Raw genomic sequence first — 24,774 nt, 5'->3', positions numbered from 1 at the left:
AGTTTGATGTCTATTTCTCCTTTTGAATGTAAGAAATGTGACTGCCCTGTTCTCTCTCTCTCCTGAGCCTACAACACAGCACAGTACACCTGAGATGCTCAACAAGTACGTGTGGAATTAAAGAACATGCAAAGAGGGCTTCCCTGGTGGCGCAGTGGTTGAGAGTCCGCCTGCCGATGCAGGGGACGTGGGTTCGTGCCCCGGTCCGGGAAGATCCCACATGCCGCGGAGCGGCTGGGCCCGTGAGCCATGGCCGCTGAGCCTGCACGTCTGGAGCCTGTGCTCCGCAACGGGAGAGGCCACAACAGTGAGAGGCTCCCGTACCACAAAAAAAAAGAAAGAAAGAAAGAAAGAAAGAACATGCAAAGACTGGAAATCGTGAAAGGATCCAGCAGGTTCACTGAACAGATGCGACTCCAGTGTGCCTGGGCCCAGGGCGAGCAGCTGTGTGCAGAATAGTGCAAAAAGTGTAGGACACCTGGAGTCAGATTATGATTTTTCTTTTAAACCAAGGTAAGGAGATTGGACACCACTCTGGAGGGAATAGGCGGCCGGGAATAATTTGACCAGATGTGACTCCATTGGAAAGATCCATCCAGAAAATAAAAAGAGGACTCTTACATATCTTGTTGCGGAGGTTATCATTTGTGAGATAGTGGAGGCCTCTGAATGCTGGAAAATGGGGCTCTCGGGGTCTTTCTGGAGGAGACTATGTTTCCTCATTGGTGTTTTCTAGCACTAAAGGCCCATTAGGTTGCCTTAGTCAGGTTGGAAGTCCAATCTTTTCTAGCAGAACTTCGGAACAGTTCCTAAGTTACACCCACATGTAAACTGATCCAAAATGTTGACACCATGAGACTGGTTTGAACATCACTCAGGGTCCACTGTTATCCAGACACATGGACCAAATCCTGTACCATGAACTTGGGTAGGGAGCAAAATGAAGCCCTGTGATGGCCTCCATTGGCTCTGCTTGTTTTCAGGCGGGCAGAAAAAGACAGGGGAGGCTTCTGAGCCAATCTAAGGGCTGAGCGGGCAGCTCTCTTGGTTGGCTGTGTCAGCATGCACCTGCCTCCGTTCTACCCCCTGACCCTCTGCCTTCTGAAGGCTCAGCCTTCCCAGATCAGAGCTCTGGGGACCAGGACAGGTAGGGTCTGGGAGTCAACTTGCTGTCCCCAGTCTAGTAACTAGGATTCTTAAAGTAAGCCTCTGATGCCTGGGGTCCCTCCAGTACGTGGCATGAGTCTTCCTCACTGAGCTATGGGAGGCCCTGTCATGCCCACAGGACCTCTGCGCAGAGAGCAGTGTGTTTGGCCAGTGCTCTGATCGTTAGCCTGCTTGCTCTTTGCCTTAAGACCCCTATGTACCCACCTCCCCCTGAAAACTTTTACCAGCTGGGAAAAGCGCCCTTGACCACACGCCCCAAGGCAACCCAGGGACTGGTGTCCTGCTGTCTCCCCTGTTCCCATCCTGCTCTGCTTCAGACCCCTTAGAAAGTGGCACAAGCCTGGGTGGAGGGGTGGGGACAGAGAGGTTGAGGTCAAGGCAGATCAATGTTAAAGGGGTGGCAGAAAAGGGGTGGAAACAATGATAAGAATGCGGCTGTGAACGTTACCTCCTATCTCTGCGCACAGAGGCAGCTGTGTCCTCATTGCAGGAAGGAAGGAAGGTCAAGTGTCAATGTCAACATTTTAAATAAACAGAGACAGGTGGAGAGGAGGCTGGGAAGGCTGACTGACTTGCTGAAGTCAGCTGCTGAGTCAGGACACCATCCCCTGTCTCCTAACCCCTAAACCAGGGTATTTTCCTGTCTACAATGTTGATTCCTCTCTGAGGGTCTGGAAAGCTCCTTTTCCTTCCTTTTATGTATTTTAGAGCTGAAAACCTAACTTTAAAACCTAGCTCTGTGACTTAGGATCTGAATGAGTCTTACCTCATTGAGCCTCAGTTTCCTCATCTGTAAAGTAGGAACTAATAACAGCTATCTCATAAGGTTGTGCAAACAAGACAAAATACTGTAGATCCAAAAGCTATGTTATTAGAACACAATAAATATGCAGGGGATTATGTTATTGGGGCAAAGATCCCCAAACTCCTCTTTTTGTCATTACTGGTTACCATATGCTGGGCAGCTATGTAGACTGTGGGGTGGGTGGGAGGCATCTGGGCCACATTTTGCACCATAAAGAAAACTGAGTGTCAAGCTGTATGACATAGCTTGGTGCTGAGCCAGTAGAATTTCCTTCCGGTGAAACAAGTACTGAAGAGATCATGGATAATGTCTAGGCAAGACACAAAGAGACAGGAAAGATGGACCAAGAGAGATGAAGAGATGCAGAAAGAACTGAAATCACCTAAGATTACAGCCAGTCCCCACGAAAAAATTCCAGCAATGGAATCACAGAATGTAGGAGCTCTAAGGGATTTCAGAGTAAGGAGTTCAAGGCTGAATTTCTAGCCCTCCCTCCAGGCTGAGAAAGTGAGCACATGCACACCAGTCTCTAGTCAACTGTGGGTGAGCATTCAGTTTTATCAATGACCAGGCAGGTGTCCGATCTTCCTCTTTTTGCAGGATTTGCCACTAAAAGCTAGATTGAATAATACAGCTTAAAGGCTTCTATACAGGTCAGATGTATAGAAGTCACTATACAGGTCAGATGTATAGTAGCTACTCCCCACTACCACCTGACAAACCTATCAGAGTAGGAACAGAGCAGGATGGAAGGGGGGGGAATGGGCAGGGTGCTGGGTTACCAGGCTGTGCTCAAAGTCCGTGAACAAGTAGAGAGACGGACAGAGGGCAGAGGATCTTCCAAATCAGTTTCACACCAACTAGTATCACTCTGACCAATGAGTGCCAAGATCCTCCTCTCTCCTAGACAAAGGTACATGGCCCTGGAGAAGATGGGGGTGGAAGCATCTTTCTAGGACTTCCCTGAGAAAGTAGAAGCAGAGGTGAAAATTCCCTCCTCTTTGCACCTAGTCAAGACCAAGAAAAGAGAAGGGCTTTCATATCAATACCTTTCTCAGGAATCACTTTGTCTTATTGTTTCCCCACCTGTAAAACAGGGATAATAATAAGAGTTAGTGCTGTTGTGAGGCATAAACCAGTCAAAGCATACAAAGCACACAGTAAACACTGAAACAGCATTAGCTGTTATTATCACTACTGTAAACATGATTTCTTTCGAGACTCACATTGACTGATTTGCAGTGGCCCCTAGAGAAGGGTTCTGAAGCCCCTCTGGGCTCAGCAGGAAACAGTGCCCAGAGGTATTCACGATGCACCATGGACTGCAGTGGTGGAGGGGGACGGCCCCTGTGCAAGGCACTTGCCAATGCGCTGAAGCCCCACTGTCTTTTACAAATGAAAGAACTGATATTAGAGATAGGTAGTGATTTTCTAAAGTCAAATACAATATGGAAGATACGGAAAGAAAACACACACCTCCTTTCCAGTCTCACTTTCTAAATTTGCTTTTGTTCCCCCAAGCTCTGCAGCCAACAGTGGCAACTGGAGGAAAACGAGAGCGGGAAGGACAAGTCCAATAGATTCTGGAGTTTTGCCCAAGAAGGGAAGGAATTTCTCTGTTCACATGCAGGCTCCTTCTGGTAGCCGGTTTTTTTTTTTTTTTTTTTTTTTTGCGGTACGCGGGCCTCTCACTGCTGTCGCCTCTCCCATTGCGGAGCACAGGCTCCGGACGCGCAGGCTCAGCGGCCATGGCTCACGGGCCCAGCCGCTCCGCGGCACGTGGGATCTTCCCAGACTGGGGCACGAACCCGTGTCCCCAGCATCGGCAGACGGACTCTCAACAACTGCGCCACCAGGGAAGCCCCCGGTAGCCGATTTTGACAGACTCTTCCAGAACGGCCAGAGACTGCGGATCTACCTTGGAGGATACCATGGAAATCATTCATGCCTTCTTATCTCATGAACTTCCTAACAAATTGCTTCTTTGCTCAGTGGTTTGAAAACATTTTATTTTGCTGCAGAGGTTCTTGTTTATCTCAGAAGCACTGAGCAGCTCTGATGATCCAGAAAGGAACACACCAATTCTACTGTGTTCATTGAGCACCCAGGGGTGCTGGAGAGGGCGCCAGGCTCTTTGAAAACTCTCATCTCATTTAAGCCTCCTAAAACACCCTGGAGTGGATATTGTTCTCTCTCTTAAAGAAAGTAAAGCTTGGAGAAGTTACAAAACTTGCCCAAACTCCTATAGCAAATGGTGGGCATCAGGAATCAAATCCAGCTTCATCCATCTCCAGAGACTGAACTATTCCATTTCGATTGCAGGAAAGTTGCTTTTTTTTTTCCTTAAGAAAAGAATCAGGTACGGGTGGTGGAGGGATGAGTCACTGAGAATCTACAGCGAGCCAGTCTCCAAAGATATTTGCATATATTGTTTCCTTCGGCGTTCAGAACATTCTATTCCGGCCAGGCTTCTTGTTCCCTGTGTTAGAAGTAAAGTAACAGAGTCTAAAAAGAGGCCCAGTATCTTGCATCAAGTTGCACCAGCTGAAAAGTGATGGAGTCAGCTTCAACCCCAGTCCCCTGGCTCCAAATCACCATGTTCTTTTCACTGCCTGACACTGCACAGCAGAGATTTCAAGCATTGTCTACAGGAAAATATGTCATTTGGGTCTCAATTATTCCTGATATGCCTCTTTGGGAGGAGTAGGCATTCGCTGTTTTGCCTGCCTAGGAATTATTATTTTTTTAATCTGGTAAGAGTTTTTTGACTTCCCTTTAAGATGGATGTGGGGTACTTCTCTGCTCTTGGATTCAGGCTCAGTGAGACCATCAATCAGGTTTTCCTACCCTCCCTTGTCCCAGGTATGGACATGTGACCCAAGTTCTGCAATGTGTCTCTCTCTCTCCCTAGAGTTTGAAGTTTAAGTGGAGAGGCTAAAGAATGAGAGAGAGCTAGAGCTAAAGCTTCCTAATTAGAAAGTCCAAAGAGACTACCCCCATGGGACCACATGCTGCAATGAATGCCTGTTGTCCCAACACAACTGTTAACAACACTCCCTTTCACTCTCCAAAGTGAAAGGTTGAGATGATAACTTATATAGTCACTCTAACTGCCATCCCAGTTCCCACAGCCAGATGCCTCCTGATGTCTGGACATCCCCTTCGATTACATAAGCTGTCTCATGCCTCTCCAATAAATTATTTTTGCATAAGTGAATCAACTCTGTGTCTTGCTTGCAATAATAACAAACACTTGCATTGTGTCTCTGGAAATGATTCACCAATATGAGCTTGTGTGGAAGAGGCCCTTAATCATCAGGTGGCTAGGGTTCTAACCAATAATACTCAGCCTCCTTTTCTAACAACGCCCATGCTTACTCAGTGGGCTTGCGGACAGACGTCCACAGGAGCATGGTCAGAAGTCATTCTTGAAAGCATGACTTCCCTTCACCTGGGTTGACCCAGTTCCCGTCATCACTCAGCGCAGAAATAATCAACCCTGAGGCTTCTTGTGGTGCCGTTCTTTGAAAGGATCAGCCAGGCTTAGCTGATGAAAATGAATTGCATTCGTTTTGGTGAGTTGGGAATTTGTCCTCACTGGAACGGATGTCTATCTAGATTTGATTTTGCTTTCCCAGTTTCTGATGCTTACACAGTCTGTGGACTTGCCGAATGCTTTATACACTGCTCTAGTATATCAAACCGAGGAACAATTGCCACTGAAATGAGACAGGACAATAGAGGGCTGCCTAATTGCCCCAAAGCAAGCACATAGCCTTATAAAGGGATGGGGGGGTCCTATCTACAGCCTTGGAGGAAGCATGAAGACAACATCTCGTAAGGATGGGGGTTTTCTTGCATGCAAGTGTGAAATATGCTTTGAACCAGCAACCAATGTTTGGCGCTCTTTTTCTCATTGACAACATAGAAGGAGGTAGGAACTAATGGACCAATGTGGAAATAATGCAGTTCCAATGTTCCTAAGGACTTGCTTACAAGTTTTGGCTTCCCATCCTGCAATGAAGGCTTTTGTTGTTTTAGAAGTCTCTCTATCTGTTTCAACCAGGATCCCAACAGAAACAGCCCACACACAGACTAGGATAATTCTAGTTGAGCTTATTTACAAGATGACTATAACAACATTGTAGGCAAAGTATTGTGGAACCACAAGGGACAGTGATAGAACTCAGAGCCAACAGCATGAGAGCTTTTTTTTTTTAAAACTATTTATTTATTTATTTATTTATTTATTTATGGCTGTGTTGGGTCTTCATTTCTGTGTGAGGGCTTTCTCCAGTTGTGGCAAGCGGGGGCCACTCTTCATCACTGTGCACGGGCCTCTCACTATCGTGGCCTCTCTTGTTGCAGAGCACAGGCTCCAGACACGCAGGCTCAGTAGTCGTGGCTCACGGGCCCAGTTGCTCCGCGGCATGTGGGATCTTCCCAGACCGGGGCTCGAACCCGTGTCCCCTGCATCGGCAGGCAGGTTCTCAACCACTGTTCCACCAGGGAAACCCCAGCATGAGAGCTTTTATTACCTGTAAGCTCAAGGAAACAAGGGGATGAGAACTAGGAGAGTGATTCCTGCAGAAGCAGCCATTTTGAGAGAAGTCATGACTTTCTGTTGAGAGACACAGTCAGCCACAAGCTATCTCATAGGGATGGAACCAGACAGATAAACATGCTGGCTGCACTTTCTTCTCTCCCCTACAGCCCTCTCCCATGGGACTCACTGGCCAAATTCTGAAGAAGTTCAAAGGCATTAGATCCTTTGATATGCAACCCATTAGGGCAGAGATCAGTATGGAGAATGGTAGCTTGTAACTAGAGAGATAAACAGGAGATATTCAGCCCAGGACCCAAATAAAGAATGCGGAAAACTATTATAATTAATCACTAGCTATGAATCAGTAATTTTTAAGTCAATTGTATTTCTATATACCAGCAATGAGCAATCAAAAACTAAATGGAGGCATATATAATAACTAAACAACTTCAAATACATAGAAATAAATCTAGTTAAAAATGGATGAGACCTCTGCACACAGAACTATAAAGTATTATTGAGATGAACTGAAGAAGACCCCAAAGAATGGAGGGATATACAGTTGACCCTTAAACAACCCAGGGCTTAGGGGTGCCAACCTCCTGCACAGTGACAATCCCTGTGTAAATTTACAGTGGTCCCTCCGTATCCATGGTTCTGCATCCATGGATTCAGCCAACCACAGATCGTGTAGTACTATAACACGTATTTATTGAGAAAAATCCACATATAAGTGGACTTCCGCAGTTCAAACCCATGTTGTTCAAGGGTTAACTGTGTCATGTTCAAGGTTTGAAAGAATTAATATCATTAAGCCAATATTGTATTATCCACAGTTGATCTATGGATTTCATGATATTCTAATCAGAATTCCAAAAATTTTTAATGGAAATTTCAAGCTGATTCTCCCTTTTACATGGAAATGCAAAGAGACAAAAAATAGCCAAGACAGTCTTAAAGAGGAAAAGTGAAGTTGGAGGATTTACACTACCCAATATAAATGTTTCTTATAAAGCCACATTAATGAAGACAGTGTGGCATTGGTGCAAAGGGCAGACAAATGTATCACTGGACCAGAATAGTGTCCAGAAATAGACCCAGTCAAATAAGGACACTTCATTTATGACACAGGTGACATTGCAGAGGAGTGAGTAATGGACAGTTTTTTCAATAAATAGTGCTGCATCCACTGAAATTCATATGGAAAAAACCCTAATTTTAACCTCTATTTTGCCTCCTAAAAAAAAAAATTCAGTTCTATGAGGTAAGAGCTTAAGAAAAAAGCTTCTAATTAACTCAAAAGGGATCATGGACCTAAATGTAAAAATGCAAAATTATAAAACTTCTAGAGGAAGCATGGGAAAAAATCTGCATCACCTTGGGTTTAGTGATGAGTTTCCAGATACAACACCAAAAATTATTGTAAAATTGAAAAGTTAACTTTATTAGGAAAGAAAAATGGATACACTGGACTTTATTAAAATTGAAAAGTTTTGCTCTGTGAAAGACAATATTAAGAGAACAAAAAGAGGAGTTGGAGAAAATAATGAAAATCGCTTATCTGATAAAGGACTTATATGCAGTACATGGTACAATTCATACTCCAGAGCTCCCTACAGGAGCAGGCTGAATCCACATCCTTGCTTAGCTTCTCTCTCTGACCCAGAACTTGCCCCACATTTCTTCCCTCGCTTCCTTATTGGTTTCTCCTAAGAGTACCCTGTAATGAATTACTTATCCAATAATTCCTGTCTCTGGCTCTGCTTCTAGGAAACCTGACCTATGACAGGCCTCAAACCGGAAGCCACCTGTAATGATTAATTTCATTTTTCAATTTGACTGGGCTAAGAGAAAGCTAGTAAAACTTACTTTTAGGCGTGTCTGTAAGCTGTCTCTGAATGGTACTAGTGTTTGAATCGATAGACTGAGTAATGATTATCCTCACCAGCATGGGTGGTCATCATCAGTAAGTCAAAGACCTTAATAGAACAAGAAGGACATCAGCACTCCTGGTTCTTGGACCTTCAGACTCATAGAGAGTCTTACACCACCAGCTCCTTGCCCCAAGTCTCAGGCTTTTGTGCTCAAATGGGGACTTATACCATTGGCTCCCCTGATTCTCTGGTCTTCAGATTTGAACTGAATTACACCACTGGCTTTCCTGGTTCTCCCCAAATTACAAGTAGCAGATCCTGGGACTTCTCAGCCTCCATAATCGGGTGAACTGATTCCTATAATAAATCCTCTCATATCTCTATCTATCTATCTATCTATCTATCTTTCTATCTCCTATCAGTTCTGTTTTTCTGGAGAACCCTGACTAACATACCCCTCAAATGTCCATTATAGAAAAGTGGATCAATAAATCATGATATGTCCATACAATGGGAAGCAAAAAACACCCATGCAGATGAATGAATCATTGCTACGTGCAATCACATAGATGAAGCTCGCAATCATGTTATTTAGGTAAGAAACTGTACACATTACATAGATACTGTAGAATTACTTGTATGCAATAATTTTTAAACACAGAGTAGTATAACTAATCTATAGCATTAAAAGTGAGAATTGTGCCCACATCTGGGGAGGAGGGAGGAGGTAACGGGACGTAGTTAACAGGAATTTATGGGATTCCAGGGATGTTCTATTTCTTGGTTTGGGCAGGGTTAGATGGGTGTGCATGGAACTTAGGTAACACTTGAGTTTTTGCTCAATGGAGAGGAAAACATTTTATATAAGTTCTAAAAAACACTCCATAACTAAGTGTCCTGGCATGACCACAAAAGACTACTCCCCCCTTACCATGGCAGCCTGCTGACTTGGGGCAGGATCAGAGTCCCTGATGCTAACTTGCTGAGAGGCCTTATCTTGTCATTGATATCCCCAAATTTACAACTCGATGAATTCTGCTTTCCAAGTAACCCATATAAAATTCCAAGAAAAATTCTGCAAAGTGGTTCCGCAAAGAAAATAGTGGGGCAACCAAAAGAACAAAGGAAAAAACATTTTGAGCCGTATAGAAAAATATATATCTGGTCATCTAAAGCTATAAAATTTCATTCTACTTTGACGGCAAAATGTCAGATGCCTATCGGAGAATGAGAAGAGGAGAAAGCTTGACATTTTTCTGTACCTTTAGATCACTACAATTCTATTTCAATATCATCATTAATATTCGTCTCCCAACCACATTGCCTTGTGTAATATTCCTTGGCGGAAAAAGCATGGCCTTTAGAATCAGACAGAACTGAATTGAATCCCAACTTCGCCATTCTCCAGCTGTGTGTCCATGGACATCTGATTGAACAATGGGCATGACTACAGCTCTCTACCTGCATGGCCGGGAGAATAAATGTGTTACTACTTAGTTCAACGTCCTCTGGATCCATAGGAATTACATCTGAGGAGTTTCAATCAAGGAATCACACCTAAGAAGCTTAATCTATATCTGGGCCTCTTTAGATGATGAGATTTTGGACTTGGAGCATCAGTCCAAGATTGCATGAGACTTTGGGGGTCTTGGGAGACTCTGAGGGCATTCTGCACATGAGAAGCATGGTATTTTGTAGCCAGGAGGCAAACTGTAGGAAATTATCAGCAAGAGGTCTACCAACTTTTCTCCCAGCCTGACTCCCTTCACCATGGGAAGTTGATGTCCCTTCCCCTTGGAATCTGAGCTGGCCTTGTGACTCATTTTGACCGGTAGAATGCAATGGAAGCCACGCTGTGTAACTTTCAAGATTAGGTTTTCATAGGCCCTGAAGCTTCCATCTCTGCTCTTTGGAGCTGTTTTGAACATCCCAGCCCCTGATGAGCTCTCAGCGGATGCAGCCACACAACCCCCATAATGAGACGGGGAGCCAAACTGAGTCCGGCCAAGTCATAAATTACGGGACGTAATAAACTGTAGTCTTAAGCCACTAAATTTTGGGGTCACCGGCTACATAGGAACAGATAACTAAACACCTTGTAACTAAAGAGGGTGGGACTCTGTGATTGATAACCCCAGTGTAAACACACAAAATGTGGAGGGAGAGACATACCCTCAGAAGAAATAAAAGAGTTATGGCTACCATGTTCCACCCCTTGGCTGCCTTGTACAACCTATGCAATTCTTTCCATGTGTTCTAGAAGTATCTCCTTCTTAAAAAGAGAACTATCCTGCAAATGCAATCATACCTACTTCCTCCCCAAAGACAGACAATCCCAACATACTTTCATTGACTGCATCCAGTTCCAAATCCATTTTCTGATCAAATACCTCTTAGTCCCATTCAGGTGTATTTTTCATGGACTATCAACATAGGGAATTTGTAATAATTTTAACTCCTCTTGATACACCCACTGTACAATAGTGGAGAGAAAACAGGAAGAGAACAAGGTCAGGGTCGTCTCCACTTTGATTAAAAAAAAAAATGGGGAAATGGCCTATATTTGCATAGTCATCCTGTTGGGCTGTGTAGTGAGAATCAATTGTTTCCTCTGTTCAAGGTGCTTCCTGGTCAGCCATCCTGGCAAGGTCTGCTCTTTGAAAGGCTTTTTTTGTGTCTACTGTTGTCCAGAACCATATCTGAGTCAGGTACCTGGGACAATTCTGTTCGCAGGCCTAAGATCACTTAGTAGCTCACTTCCTGTTCCCTCAGAGGCCTGGGGTTGTGTGGTTGCACAATCCGTTGTGCAATGTTGTCTGCGTTGCCAGGACTGGGCTTCCTCCTGCAGACAACGCCCCCTAAAATCTCCGTCATCCACTGGTTGGTTCAATTTCTGGAAACGTCGCTGGCTGGTAACCAAAGAGCTTTTGAGTCAGAGTTCACAAATATGGGTACACCCTTGAAGTTTCGGTTACTTATTAATGGGGCTCCAAGCTCTGCCCATTCCAGTAGTCCTCAGCTAAATGACTTCCACTTGGGTGACTGGTGGGTAGCCAGAGGTCATCTGTTCCCTGACCTCAGGCTGTAAAGGGAGTGCACAGAGAGGGTATTTCTGGAGGAGATAAAGGGTCAAGCTTCCCCAATTTTCCAACTCTTTCTGGACCATGATCTTCTTTCCAGTTGTATTTCCCAGTTTCACTAGCTTTATTGGGTTAAGGAATGGGGCTTTTGCAAATTCACAAGCCTCCTAAAATCTGATTCGCAGTGATCTTGGACAGCTGCCTAGAGGCAGAAAATACCTCTAAACAGCCATGAAAGGATTGCTTTGGATGGAAGGTGATCCCTTGACTACAGTATGATGTGAAGGTTGTGAGAGAAAGCAAACACTTAGTATTAAGTCCTCTAAACGCCTGTCCTCAGAAGGTTTGGGGTCGGAGATTTAAGATACACAAGTCGGAGGTTTAAGATACTCTAGCCCCCCCAATCCTAAAATCAGTCCAGAAGACATAGGGCTAGCCTGAGGGTCTGCTGACGGTCTCGGTGACAGACCCCAACTACACTCCACTCATGGCTTCTCTCCAATGCAGGACCTTTGCCCTAGAACCAAATGTGTGTGTTTATAGTTTCTCTTCTTTCAGGCCAAGCAGTTGCTCAATTATTCCTCAGACTCAGGGGCAAATAGATCCCATGGGGACTCTCTGCTCCGCCTGCCTTTCACCCTCTTATCTAATTTGATTATAAGATGCGTGAATTCTCTCCAGACTTTACTCCAAAGGAAACTATTGCCTGTGGTCATTTTTAATTCCAGGGAATTCCTTGGTGGAGACTTTGTCTTTCCTTTCTGGAGCCTAGAATGTGTTCCAAAGACAACAGTGATGTCAGTTGCCTGTGACTGGCCACGATGAAGTCAGAGGCAGCCAGCCCTGCCCAACCTCAGATGTTCTTCCAAATTTCAAGTCGTGAAAAGAAATTGCTGCTTTCTTACAAATACGTTTTCTCTGGGGTTCTTTTTTTTTTTTTTTTTAAACCCACATGCATCATGCTGGAAATTTGGAAAATACACATTCTGTCAAGAAGAAATTTAAATCCCCCAAAGCTTACAGTTAACCGCTGTTATCACATCCGTGGGTCTCTGACTTAAAGTGACTTGAAAAATAAGCAAATTTCTGGACAGGAAGTCAAGAGGAAATGTGAGGCCAGGCATGGGGTGGTTGGTTTCTGCTCATTTCATGGTGATTTTCTGCCTTCCTTTCAATGCCTGTTAGCTCTCGGGGCAAAACCTTTCCCTTGTCAGCTAAAGCCACATGCTTCCTTGTTCACCTCCAGTGGTAGAGAGAGAAGAAACGCACCTCTATCCACCACATAACAGTCTTCTGGAATTTGGATGTGTTCATTCAGTTCTGGTGGGAAGGAGGAGGTAAATGAACGCAGCTCGGTAAACCACGCTTACTTTGCAAGAGTTCTCTGAGCTTTGAAGGATGATGTAGGTGAAGGTTACACATTCTGGGGAGTTATCAACTATTAGATGTAACCATGAACACTTGCATCGCATCAGCGTTATCACGGGCAGGATTCACTAATGTATGTGTTCCTGGTCCTCACCCAAGATTTGTTACAAGATATTGTTAAAGTCGGGTAAGAAGAACAGATAAAATCTTAACAAGAGAGACTAGAGGAAAGGGGAGAGATCTCAGCCAAAGAGGCTGAGTCAATTTACATACTGATGAGTTTGGGAATAAAGAGAAGTGGAGAGAGGAGAGAAAAGCTAGATGGCCTGGAAGCTTAAAGGAGATTTGGGCATGGGGGTAGAGGTGGCCTGAAAGAGATTCTGGAGCAGGTGCAGAATCTGAATGCACAGGGCTTCAAGGGAAAAGATTTGTGAAAAGCTAATGTGAATTACAAATTGGGTCCTGGCCAAAGTTCCTCAAAAGATACAAGGAAACTTTGAAATTGCTTTTTGAGAATGACATTTTCATGGCTGGACTGGGCTCCTTTCTCTGTGACTATATGTTGGGGCTGGACTACCTGTGACACAGATTATACTCGGGTTATAGCATAATTTACACATAATCTCTCCTTTCCACCAGGGTGTAAGATCCTGGAAAGAAAAATGTAATTTTGTCTAATGGATAATGTTTAGCTCAGTGTCTGTCATAACGCAGGCACTCAGCTAGTCTTGAATTAGAGTGGAGATGAAGGGAAAAGATGGTGACTTAGATTTATTTAATACCACAATATTTCAAATACGCTGTGCACAAAGTTGACAAGAGGAAAGTTCAGAGAGGTCAAGAGCCTTGCTCAAGTTTACAATCTTTGAGCAAGGCAGCCAGGGTTCAAATTCAGATTTTTGTGACTGAGGATCATTACTCCACAGAGACCAAAGGAAACAGGGGTCCTGAGCTGGGAGTGGGGGAGGAGTGCTGATGAGAGATCAGTAACTGTCTTTCACATTATGTGTTAAGTCCCACTGTGTTCCCAGGGTCTGCTGGAGTGTATGACCCATCATGGGCTCTAAATAGACATCTATTCCATGAATCCCTTAATGAGGAAATGAATGAGATAAAGGCAGCCAGAGACCAAGGGGAGAAACAGAGAATGGGAAAGAAAAGGTTGCACAAGGAAAGAAGAACATGACAGTGAGAGAACTGGGAAAGACAAGAAGAGGTACGAAGAATGGAGCACCCAGAGGTTGTCAGAAAAGAGAAATGCACCAGACAGAGGGGAGGAAGACAAAAGAGATGGGAACATTTAGAAATCTTATGGGAAAGCAGAGAGATCCAAGTTGAAGAGCTCAGGAAAGAAGTCCAGGAGAGGAGGCTGAGACAAATCCTGAGCCACGGGGGGAACAAGTGGTGGAGATGGGGGTGCCTTCCCTGCCCGGGGCATCATCCCAAACCCCATCAGGCAGGCATGGTGGGCGGTGTACTCACATCTCAGGCAGGATCCATACATCTGTCTTGAAGTATTCAGTGTGAGAAGATGCTGGGGAAGCACATACACACTAAATAAGGGCAAAAACACCACCAAAGTAGTTGTCATGATTTTCCAGAAACAATCAGTGCAGAGATGTCTATCTGCCCCCTATTATGTGCCTGAGTGTTCTCTCCACCTCCCTCCGCCCTTGTGCAGCTGGCCTTCAAAGCCTGTTTCCAGGGTCCCCCCTCCACCTGTCCCCACCTGCACTGCGATGTCTCCGGCTGCATAAAATGATCCTATTTGCTTTCCACAGCTGGGAGAGCAGTGTGTGATGCATGCAAACGGGGTGACGGGAGCATGCTGCACCTCAGCTGGAAGCATGGAGGACAAGCCTGCAGCTGTTGGTGGAAAGTAGCCTCAGAAAAGTAGGAGCGAAGGTTCCGGAAAGGCTGAGCTCCTGCAGAGGACGAGGTAAGCAGCTGAGTGGTGAGGATTGGCAATGCTGGGGCTACACACATCACTACAACCAGCACCCTGATGTCTCACAGAAGGGCCACCCTCCTACTGGCAGCAGTGATGGGTGGCCAGCATCACAGGCAGGGGGGAACCCATGACGGGAAGCCCACTCCAGCCTGTCGGAGCAGCCTGGGGAGGTTCCTCACCCAGGACCTCCAGGGGGGTCCTAAGGCCCAGGCTGAGCCAGCAAACGATCCGTCCACTCGTTCTTCCAATGCTCACCTTGTTGTATGTGCTTCTTCTTCCAGTTATTCATTCATTCATTCATTCATCAAGGGGATGAGGGGAGAGGAAGGGAACTGGAGACAAGACAGAGGCCAGAGCACGAGGACCCAAGAGGTGCTTTTGCCGGGGACGGGGCGGGGGCAGGGGGCCGGAGGGAAAGGAGAGGCTGGCTGCTCTTTGGGAGAGGGAAACCGGAGTGGTGGGCAGAGCCGGGGGTCTGGGCGCTCTGTCCTGGAAAGTAAAGACCACAGAGGACACCAGTGTGGTTTCCCACAACTGAAAGAGGCATTTATTGGTTTTGTGTGGATCCCTGGAACAAAGAGTAGAGATTAGCGAGGGGGAGTTTAAAGCCCGGTAAAGAAGAGTTCTCGAAGATGAGCCTGAGGATAAGTTGCCCTGGGGCTCGGGAGCTCCCACCCGGGAGGCCTGCAGCCTGGGCCGTGCAGATTCGTCAGCCTGCGTGGGGCTGTGAGTGTCCGCCAGGACCGGGGGAGATTTCTCTGCAGCCTCGGGACAGGAGCTGCACAGCAGGTCGGGCCAACCCGGTTCCTGACCAATTACATGTTAAATTCTGTGAAAATCTTTTTTAGCTCAGCGTGTTTTGAGATTCACAAGAGTACATTCTGTATGGTTCCATTTATAAGAAACTCCAGAATGACTAAACTATTCTATGATGGCAGAAAGCAGATAACCAGTGGCCTGGGACAGGAGTCTGGAGAATTAAAGGCAAAGTGGCAGGAAATAAAATTTTTGGAAATGTTCTGTATTTTGACTGTGGTTTATACGATTGCCCAAACCAGAAGTTAACACTTTATTGTATGTAAATTGTACCTCAACAAGGGTGATTTTTAAAACTAAAAAAAACGAAAGAAAATTCTGTGAAAATCTTCATATGGCCTAATCAGTTACTCTTTTCCCCATTTTATGTAAGAGGACACGGAAACTCAGGAAGACTAAGCGCCTTGTCCAAAGAGTGGTAGAACGGAATTCAGACAGGGGCCCACGTGCCTGTAACCACATCCCTATGTGTCTCCTTTACGATTTCCTATTCCTAATCTATAAAATGAGGAGAGCCCACTGGAAAATCTAGAAAGAGACAGCGTGGAGAGAGACAGAAAACCAACATGGCTACAAACTAGCTGTGTGACTTTACCTGAGATACTTCACCTCTCTGATCTTCAGATACAGTAGGGAAAACATGGAGACATACTACTACCTATCTCTAAGGATTTCTTGGAAATTAGGTGAGTTAACTCATGTAAATCACACAGGCACTGCTCAGAAAGTATTACTACTGTGACTGCTGCTGCTACTGCTGTTGCTATGACCACTATTACTGTTATTACTGCTACTACTATTACTACTACTACGCTGCTGCTATTGCTACTGCTACTACTGTTGCTGCTGCTACTACTATTACTACGACTGATGCTGTTACTATTACTACTACTATGCTGCTGCTATTATTACTACTGCTGCTATGACTTCTACTAGTACTACTACTACCACTATTGTTACTCCTACCGCTGCCACTATTGTTGCTGCTACTACTACTACTACTTCTACTCTTCTGCCACTGCTGCTACTATTACAACTGCTGCTACTAGTACTCCTGCTGCCATTGCTGCTGCTGCTGCTGTTACTACTGGTACTGTACTACCAGACATAGTGTCCCAGGAGCTACAAAGACATGCGTTATATCGGGGAGCAGGTGGTCTTCTGCAGGGTCAGAGCATGCGATCTGGAGTCAGGCCTGAGTGCAAATGTGAACTCTACTGTAGCTCGCCCTAGAGCAAGGTCTGAACTTCATTTGCTCCTCTGTACAGTGGGAAAGGTTGGCACGGCACTGCATTATCTAAGACTCAAAGGAGATAATTTGTGTAGAAGTCTTAGCCCTTTGCTCCTAGCAATGGGAATTGATTGGGAGGATGTATTTATCGGGGAGATGCCGATGAGAATGGTGATTAGAGAGACTCCTTAGTGCATACTTGTTGGATGAATTAAAAATGGTCCTTACACATGAGAAACTCCAGGGACACAGATGTGGAAGTAAATTGCACTCAGGAACCTTCTGGATTACCTGGATCCCTGAGTGCCCACCCAGCTGCTGCCCCGGCCCTGCAGTCAATGTGCCCACACCCTGTGGGTAGGCAGGGGTGGGGGGAGCAGAGGCATGGGGCCATGCCTTGTTCTTCTCATACCTCTGGTCTCTGCTGAATATCGTCTCCTTGTTGACCTTCACCACATGGCTCGCCCCAGTACCTCCCTCCCACTGTAACAAGGGCTGCCTTCCTGGTGTTTCTCTTCCGTTTCTAATGACATGTTTATTTGTGCCTGCTTGTTTGTTGTTAGTCTCTTTCTGCGCTAGACCCTAAGGTCCACGAGAGCAAGAACTAGGTCCCTTTCTTTCACCGTGGCACCCCCTGTGCTTTCCAGCATGGTTGGCACACAGTAGGTGCTTAATAAATATATGTTGACTCATGAATGAATAAGTGAACTCACATTTGGCTTTTAGAAAAGAAAGAAGAAAAACAAACCCAATATATTGTTCCAGAGAACCACAGCATCTGGGCACTGAGAGGTACTTTAGCAATTGTATTCTTAACTGCTCACCCAGTTCTGACATTGCAGCTGCAGAAGCTGAACAAATGGCTAATATTAGCCAATATCTCCCTTTGAACAAAACTGAAAAGACAACTGTGGGCCTCATTTGCTGGCTTGGCTTATTTACAAAGGGTCTGTTGGAAAGAGACATGTCGTGGGTATTCTGGGACCTGAGTTTCAGTTCTATCTTATTCATGGCATTGCAGGGTGAGCTGAGCAAAGCACTTACGTCTTGGGATGTTTGTCTCTCGTGGTCAGCCAGATGAAGCTGAATTATACAGATATACTTAGTATCTGTGCTTTGGGGCTCCATTGTATTTCCATCTCTGTATCCATTGTTCAAAGCATCAGGGCTGAAATCTCTTATCTACTTCCCTGCAGGCATTGGAAGACAGTGGGGTTTCTGAGGAAGAGTGTGAACTAAGAAGTTAGAGGAACCTGGACTCCAGCCCAAGCTGATTGATCTGAACGAGGCTTTCAAACACTCATATCCTCACTTTCATCATCTGCAAAATGGGGTCATGATACCACTGCACGTGGCATCTGGCACAGAGCATACGCCTAACAAGGTATCATCACACTTAGTGTTTTACTGACAAGGATATTCCAGATTTCTTGGTCTTGATATAACACATGGAATTTAGGTTCACCAAGGATCAGTGGATTTTTATTCATTCAGTTTACAGTTAACTATTTATTGATTAAGAAATACAGGCACTGGAACCATCCTACATATTTTGTTATATAATCCTCAAGTATCTCTCTAATTTAGAGATACTGAGCCCCAAAGAGTTTACTTGTCTTGCCTAAGGTCATGCAACCAGTTAGAAGAATAATAGATTTTATTTTTTATAAGTTACCATAATAATAGTTCCCATATTTTGATGGCTTACTATAGGTCAAGCATTGTGCTAAGTACTTTACTGTGCTAAGTATTTTATCACTGAATCCCTATAGCAATCTGCAATGGTACATGCTTTTATCCCCCTTTTACAGGTAACACAACCGAGGCTCAGAGAGTTCAGAAAATTGCCTAGGTGAACACAGCTAATAAATAACCAAACTGAGATCAATTATGTTCCACCTCATTCCAAAATACCACCGAGCTAGGACTAAAAATCTCTTCTTCTGGCTCTAAATCACCATCTTGCTGTGTTAGGTTGGGTTAGTCCTGTTCCAGACCCCTCAGAAAGGAGGCCTCCCTGGATGGTGGACAGAGTCCACCAGGAGATTACAGGACAAAGTACGTTGTAGCCTGTGAGGTGATATGCTCAGGAATGGAATCATCTGTGTTAGTGTTAAAAGTTTAACAATGGGGAACAGAGTACAGAGGCCATGGCCTTCATGATTCAGGGGTCACAATGAAGATGGCAGTTGTCAAGAGAGGTTTCATGGGACAGGTGGTAGTCAAATTAGGACCTGAAGGATGGTAGTGCTGTACACACCGTGTTAGGGTGACCCCAAAGCCACCCCCAACTCCTCTTCCCTTTGCTTCCCTACCCAGACTCCCTTGTAGATGGCAGTCAGTACCGGCCCCGTCCACGCAATGGAATGTAAGAGGTCCCTGGGAGGAACTTTCTAAAAGACTCGCCAGCGTGCCCTTCAGCCCTTCCTTCACTTCTGCTCCTGTGCCTTCCCTTCTTCTTCCTGCCTGAGGTGCAGGTAAGGCCTGGAGATGCAACAGCCTTCTTATGACCATAGGGATAAAACCACAACACCAAACGGGGAGATGGCAGGGGCTTAGTCCTTAATGGCTGCCGACACAACAGAGTTCCATAGGAGACAAATCGATTCTTAGGTGGTTAAACTCCTGTTCTACTTGCCTTTGAAAGCATTCTTAACTGACCCAGATGAGAATTAAATAGGTGGTGACACAAATAATTGGGGGGTGGGGCAGGAGAGAAAGGAGGTGAAGGAGCCACCTCAATTTGAGCCAAAATACATATGTATGTGGGCTCCAGGGAGAGAGGTATTTCCTTACCCAGAATGGGGGTCCCATGCTCTGCATTCCAATCCACCTGTTCCTCCAGCTCATGCTTGGCAGGGAATATCAAAGCCTGTGCCTGGCCCAGAGCGGGCATCCATCTACTCACTTGGACGGCAGATCTCTCCCAAACGACTACCAAGGGCTTCCCATGCATAACCTCATTCAATCCTCCCAATATAGCTGAGGGGTTGAGTGCTGTGCTATCTTATCCCCATTTTACAGATGAGAAAACTGAGGCACAGAAAGGCAAACACCACATCCAAGTGGCTGACCTGGGACTCCAGCCCAGCCCTCACAAGCTCTCAAGTCTATGCTTTAATTCCCAAGCTATACCGCAAATCAATTGCCTGCCTCTCTCTGAAATCTGATTGGACCCACTGACACACAAAGTTGTTCAGTCTCTTCTTTGTGGCCCACATGCCTACCCTAATCTACAAGGAATCATAATGTAATTGCTAACGTTATGGACTTTTCCACGGGGCTGTGAGCATCTGCTCAGCCAGGGACCAGACTTTATCCAGCTTCATAACCCAGAGCCTAATGTGTTCTCTGAATAAACTTTGGTTGAAAATAAGTTAACTAATTAAAGACAGAGGTTAGATTTGGCAAAACTAAAAAATGCTGTTTCTGAGCAGGACCGTGACAGAATAAAACCCAAGCACTAGTCACAGGAAATAAGAATGGGGTGATCCTGAACATTCTATATGATTGGTAGCCCTTCAGCCTCTTGCATCTTTTGTGATATAAATTTTGATATTAATAAACTCTGCCTACATGTCTCACCTTTGTCTTCCACCTCGAATCCATCCTAAGATTTCTAGATGTGGCAGAATCGAGAAGCATTGCATTGCTTTTGAGATGGCTCAAGAGCACTCTGTCAAGTCTGGAGTACATCTTCTCTCTTTTTGCGAGAAGTATGCCGGGGAAAGAAATAATCATTACATTCTGAGCCAGATGAAGACTGTATACCCTATTTATAATCGAGATAAATTGTATACACCCTCGAAGCTGGATTGATAATGATTCCGCAAACTTTGTTACCAAAATCTTAAAAAGCTGTGGCGTGAGTCACGGGGCGCTACTTTGCACAAGATCTGTCACCTTGATCTGAACCGGAAACGAAGTACTAAATATAAAATGCCATTTTGCTGTGATTCGTCGCTCTTTCAAGCTCACAGACATCATCAAGTGAGACAATCTTTTCCCTCTTTCTAAAAAATGAAGTCAAAGGGTGCGCTTCTCAGTTTCTTATCAACCTGAAGAGAGATCAGAGAGAATGCCTACAAGCCAACCATGAGGAATAGGTTTGTCTTTTCCACTTTCTGACCATGTTCATATGGGGAAAGAGGCTGTGACCCATGTGCTCCGTTTCTAGGAAAATGACAGCTCCAACACATAATCATCTTTACTGTAGTAGGATACAACTGGGTTTCTTTCCTTCCCACAAGATGGACGAATGATTATACTTGAAAATTAGAACATATTGCAACCAACCCCTCTTCATCCTCAAATACTTCTCGAATGTAATTGTAGCCTGTACAGATGACTTTCTGTTTATGTAAAGCATTTCTGATTGAGTTTATGCAAATGTCAAGGCATTCCTTGAGGTCTCTTAGGATGAAAAATATAGAACTATGAATGGTGAAGCTCAAAGGTGTTCAACCGTCAGAAAACCAGAAACTAAAGCTTCGTTCTTAGTCTGAGTGTTCTCTGCAGTGAACGGAATGCATAAGCATCATCTTGCTGTGACTTGGAGACGTGTACACCCTGAAGAGTTTCTAGTGATAGAGTGATTTGTAACTAGATATTTACACACAGTGGATTTGATACTGCCCAGGGCAGTGGCTACCAACCCAGGTCCGTGGTAGACAAATCCATGTTAGAATTCTGGCTCTGCTACTTACTCATGGACTTGGGCACTTAACTATTTCAAGCCTCTGCAGTGTGTGTGTGTGTGTGTGTGTGTGTGTGTGTGTGTGTTTCATTTGAAAACAGCCATAAAATAGTGTTTACTCCATAGAGTTATTTTAAGTATTGAATGAGATCATTAATATCTTTTAATACATGACAGTACCTAGTGTCATGGGGAAGAAAAAAGCAGTGATCAAATTCACATTATTGTTACTAACACAAGATGTAAATTATTTTCCATAAAGTGCTGTTTCATTGGTAAATGCTAAAACAAAATCTCTAGTGATATCAAATTTTCATTCATGACTTTGCCCCTCCAGCTCAATTTTACGTGTTTCCTTAATCACAATTTCCCCCACGGTGAGAGTTTCAGGAACCCAACCTGCAAGGGAGTGGATGGACCCTTAAGATCTCATGGTTTCCCAGTTCATGTTTTTTAATCCCTATTCCCTTGGCCTTTGAGACCTTCCTCTCCTAGATCTGTAGCTCGGCGTGTTCTTTCTCCTCCTCCTTCCTGCACTCATGTTTTCTCCAAAGGTTGGTGATTCACAGGATGCTGTTCTTGGACCTCCTCTTATCTATATGCTCTCTAAATGATGGGGTTTCTTTTTGACTTTAATTACCATTGGCATGCCAATTAATGTCAAGTCCAAAGCTCCTGCCTGACTTCAGTCCCTTGTATATTTACTTTCCTGTTGGGCTTCTCAGACTAAATATCCATTAGCACCTCACATGCCGTATATCCCCCATTGTCATTCCTTACCCTTTGTCCTTGTCATCTGATGCAGGTAATAGAAGCCCCATGAGGCTGGTACCTAGGTCAGAAGTCAGGAAGTCATCTCTATCCGTCCTTCTCCTTCACCTGTCGTATCCAACCAGTCAAAAAGTCCCATCAGGGCTTCCCTGGTGGCGCAGTGGTTGAGAGTCCGCCTGCCGATGCAGGGGACACGGGTTCGTGCCCCAGTCTGGGAAGATGCCACATGCCGCAGAGCGGCTGGGCCAGTGAGCCATGGCCGCTAAACCTGCGCGTCCGGAGCCTGTGCTCTGCAATGGGAGAGGCTACAACAGTGAGAGGCCCGCGTACTGCAAAAAAAAAAAAAAAAAAAAAAAGTCCCATCAATCTTGCCCTCTGAAGATTTCTTTAATTTATCCAACCTCATGATAGGATAGGATAGGAAAGAAAATGAGTGCATTGCATGCAGTAAGGGTAAGTATTGTGTAGTATATTTGGTTCAATTGTATATATCTTTTTATGTATTTGTGTATGTGTGTGCATATTGGAGCATGATGTCAAATGTATTTTTTACAGTAAGTCATGGGACAGGGCATTTTAAAAAGCACTAACTTAAGCCCTTCTTTATTGAACATATTGGAGCCGAACTGACTAGAATTATCCATAACTCTCTCTTTTCTCTTCCTATGAGTCCTTTAACATAATGAAATAAAATAAAATAAAGTAAAATAAAATAAAAAAACCACTCCCTGGCATGTTTCCTCATAAGAGCACTTCAGTTGCATCATCCTTAGGAACACAGAAAACAGCCTGTGTTCACAGCCCCTCCCCAAGGTTTGGAGCAACCTGTCCCTGTAGAATAGAGCCATGTGCATTCTGGAGGTGACTCGGTTCTATGAGGACAGGAGTCCCTGCCTTCAGAGAGATTTCTAATAATGGAGAGTGATATAGTAAAGACCTCCTGGTAGACTCTGGGAGAATCAGAAAGCCCATTTTCCATGGGTGACCCCTGTACACACTGAGTTCTTGGAGAATTTGATGAATGAATTCACTTCTCCTCTCCTCCCATCCTAATACACCCCAAAGCTCCACACACTCACGCAAAACCACTCACATGCAATTTTATCCTTACACCCTCAGCATTTTATTTTTCTTTTAGGTCAATGGTTTTTTAAAGCATTTTCAGTAGCAGAGTGCTTTTTTTCAAAGGAAATCTTTACCAATACCCCAACCTATGAAATGGATGAAAGCGGTAAATGGGTTCCTAGAGCATTTAAATATTCATTGTTTGATGGGGAAAAATAACTGTAATAGTTGTTTTTTATTAAGAACCCCTACCTTCAGAGCCTGGCTTGAAAAATTAGTCCTTGAAAAACTATGATGGGATAGATGTTGTCCATCCCTGAATGGTTCTGAAACCTGGGTGGGATTATGTATGAGCAGTGTCTTCACTGTAAGCTGTACACCATTGAAGTATTATCATTAGTTGTACTTCTACTTTCTTTAGCTTCTGCTTCTCTTTCCTTGGGCAAACCATTCAGCTTTGGGGAGCTCTATTTCCCATCCATGAATCACTAGGATCAGACTGAAGGATCTTCAACTTCCTTTATACTCCATGTGTCCTTAGAACAGATGTGAGCACTGTTCTTCACACCAAGGTGCTGATACTGGTTATAAAGCTGTGGTTCATGGTGAAGTTTGTAATCCCCACTGTAGGTTTTTCCTAGGTGGTTGATTTTATGATCCACTCAGAGAGGCTCCAGGTGTCTCTTAAGTTGTTTTTCTAATATTTAACTGTACAACCAGGAAACTCATTTTCACATGTATCAATGAGTTCTTGTAATAATAATAGCAACCATAGCAATTTGTTTTAATACGTGTAAATCTACAAATGCTTATAGCTATTATTTCCTTTGATTCTCACAATAATCCTATGTCTCCATTTTAAGAGAGCACAGATGTAGAGAGAAAAGCGGATTTGCTAATGTCTGTTAGCAAGAAGCTGGAGCTGTGATGGGGTGTCATGTGGGGGCCACAGCTTGGGAAGCCTTGGTATCAGGCCGAGGAGTTTTCATTTCACTGGGTCCACATGTTACCAAGTCCAAGCTCATACTGCTTGCCATACAGCAGGCCAATAAATTGAGAGACCAGTTGTTAGGGCAAGGAATAATGCCTTTATTTACAAAGCCAACAGACCGAGAAGGTGGTAGGCTAGTGTCCCAAAGAATCGTCTTGCTTGGGTTTGGATTCTGGCTTCTTTTTATTATTTTTTTTTTTTTTGTGGTACGTGGGCCTCTCACTGCTGTGGCCTCTCCCATTGCGGAGCACAGGCTCCGGACGTGCAGCCTCAGCGGCCATGGCTCACGGGCCCAGCCGCTCCGCGGCATGTGGGATCTTCCCGGACCGGGGCACGAACCCATGTCCCCTGCATCGGCAGGCGGACTCTCAACCACTGTGCCACCAGGGAAGCCCTCTAGTTTCTTTTATAGA

The sequence above is a fragment of the Hyperoodon ampullatus genome, assembly GCF_949752795.1.
Source record: "Hyperoodon ampullatus genome assembly, chromosome: 17".
Taxonomy (NCBI): Eukaryota; Metazoa; Chordata; class Mammalia; order Artiodactyla; family Ziphiidae; genus Hyperoodon; species Hyperoodon ampullatus.
Note: the sequence above shows the minus strand (reverse complement) of the source record.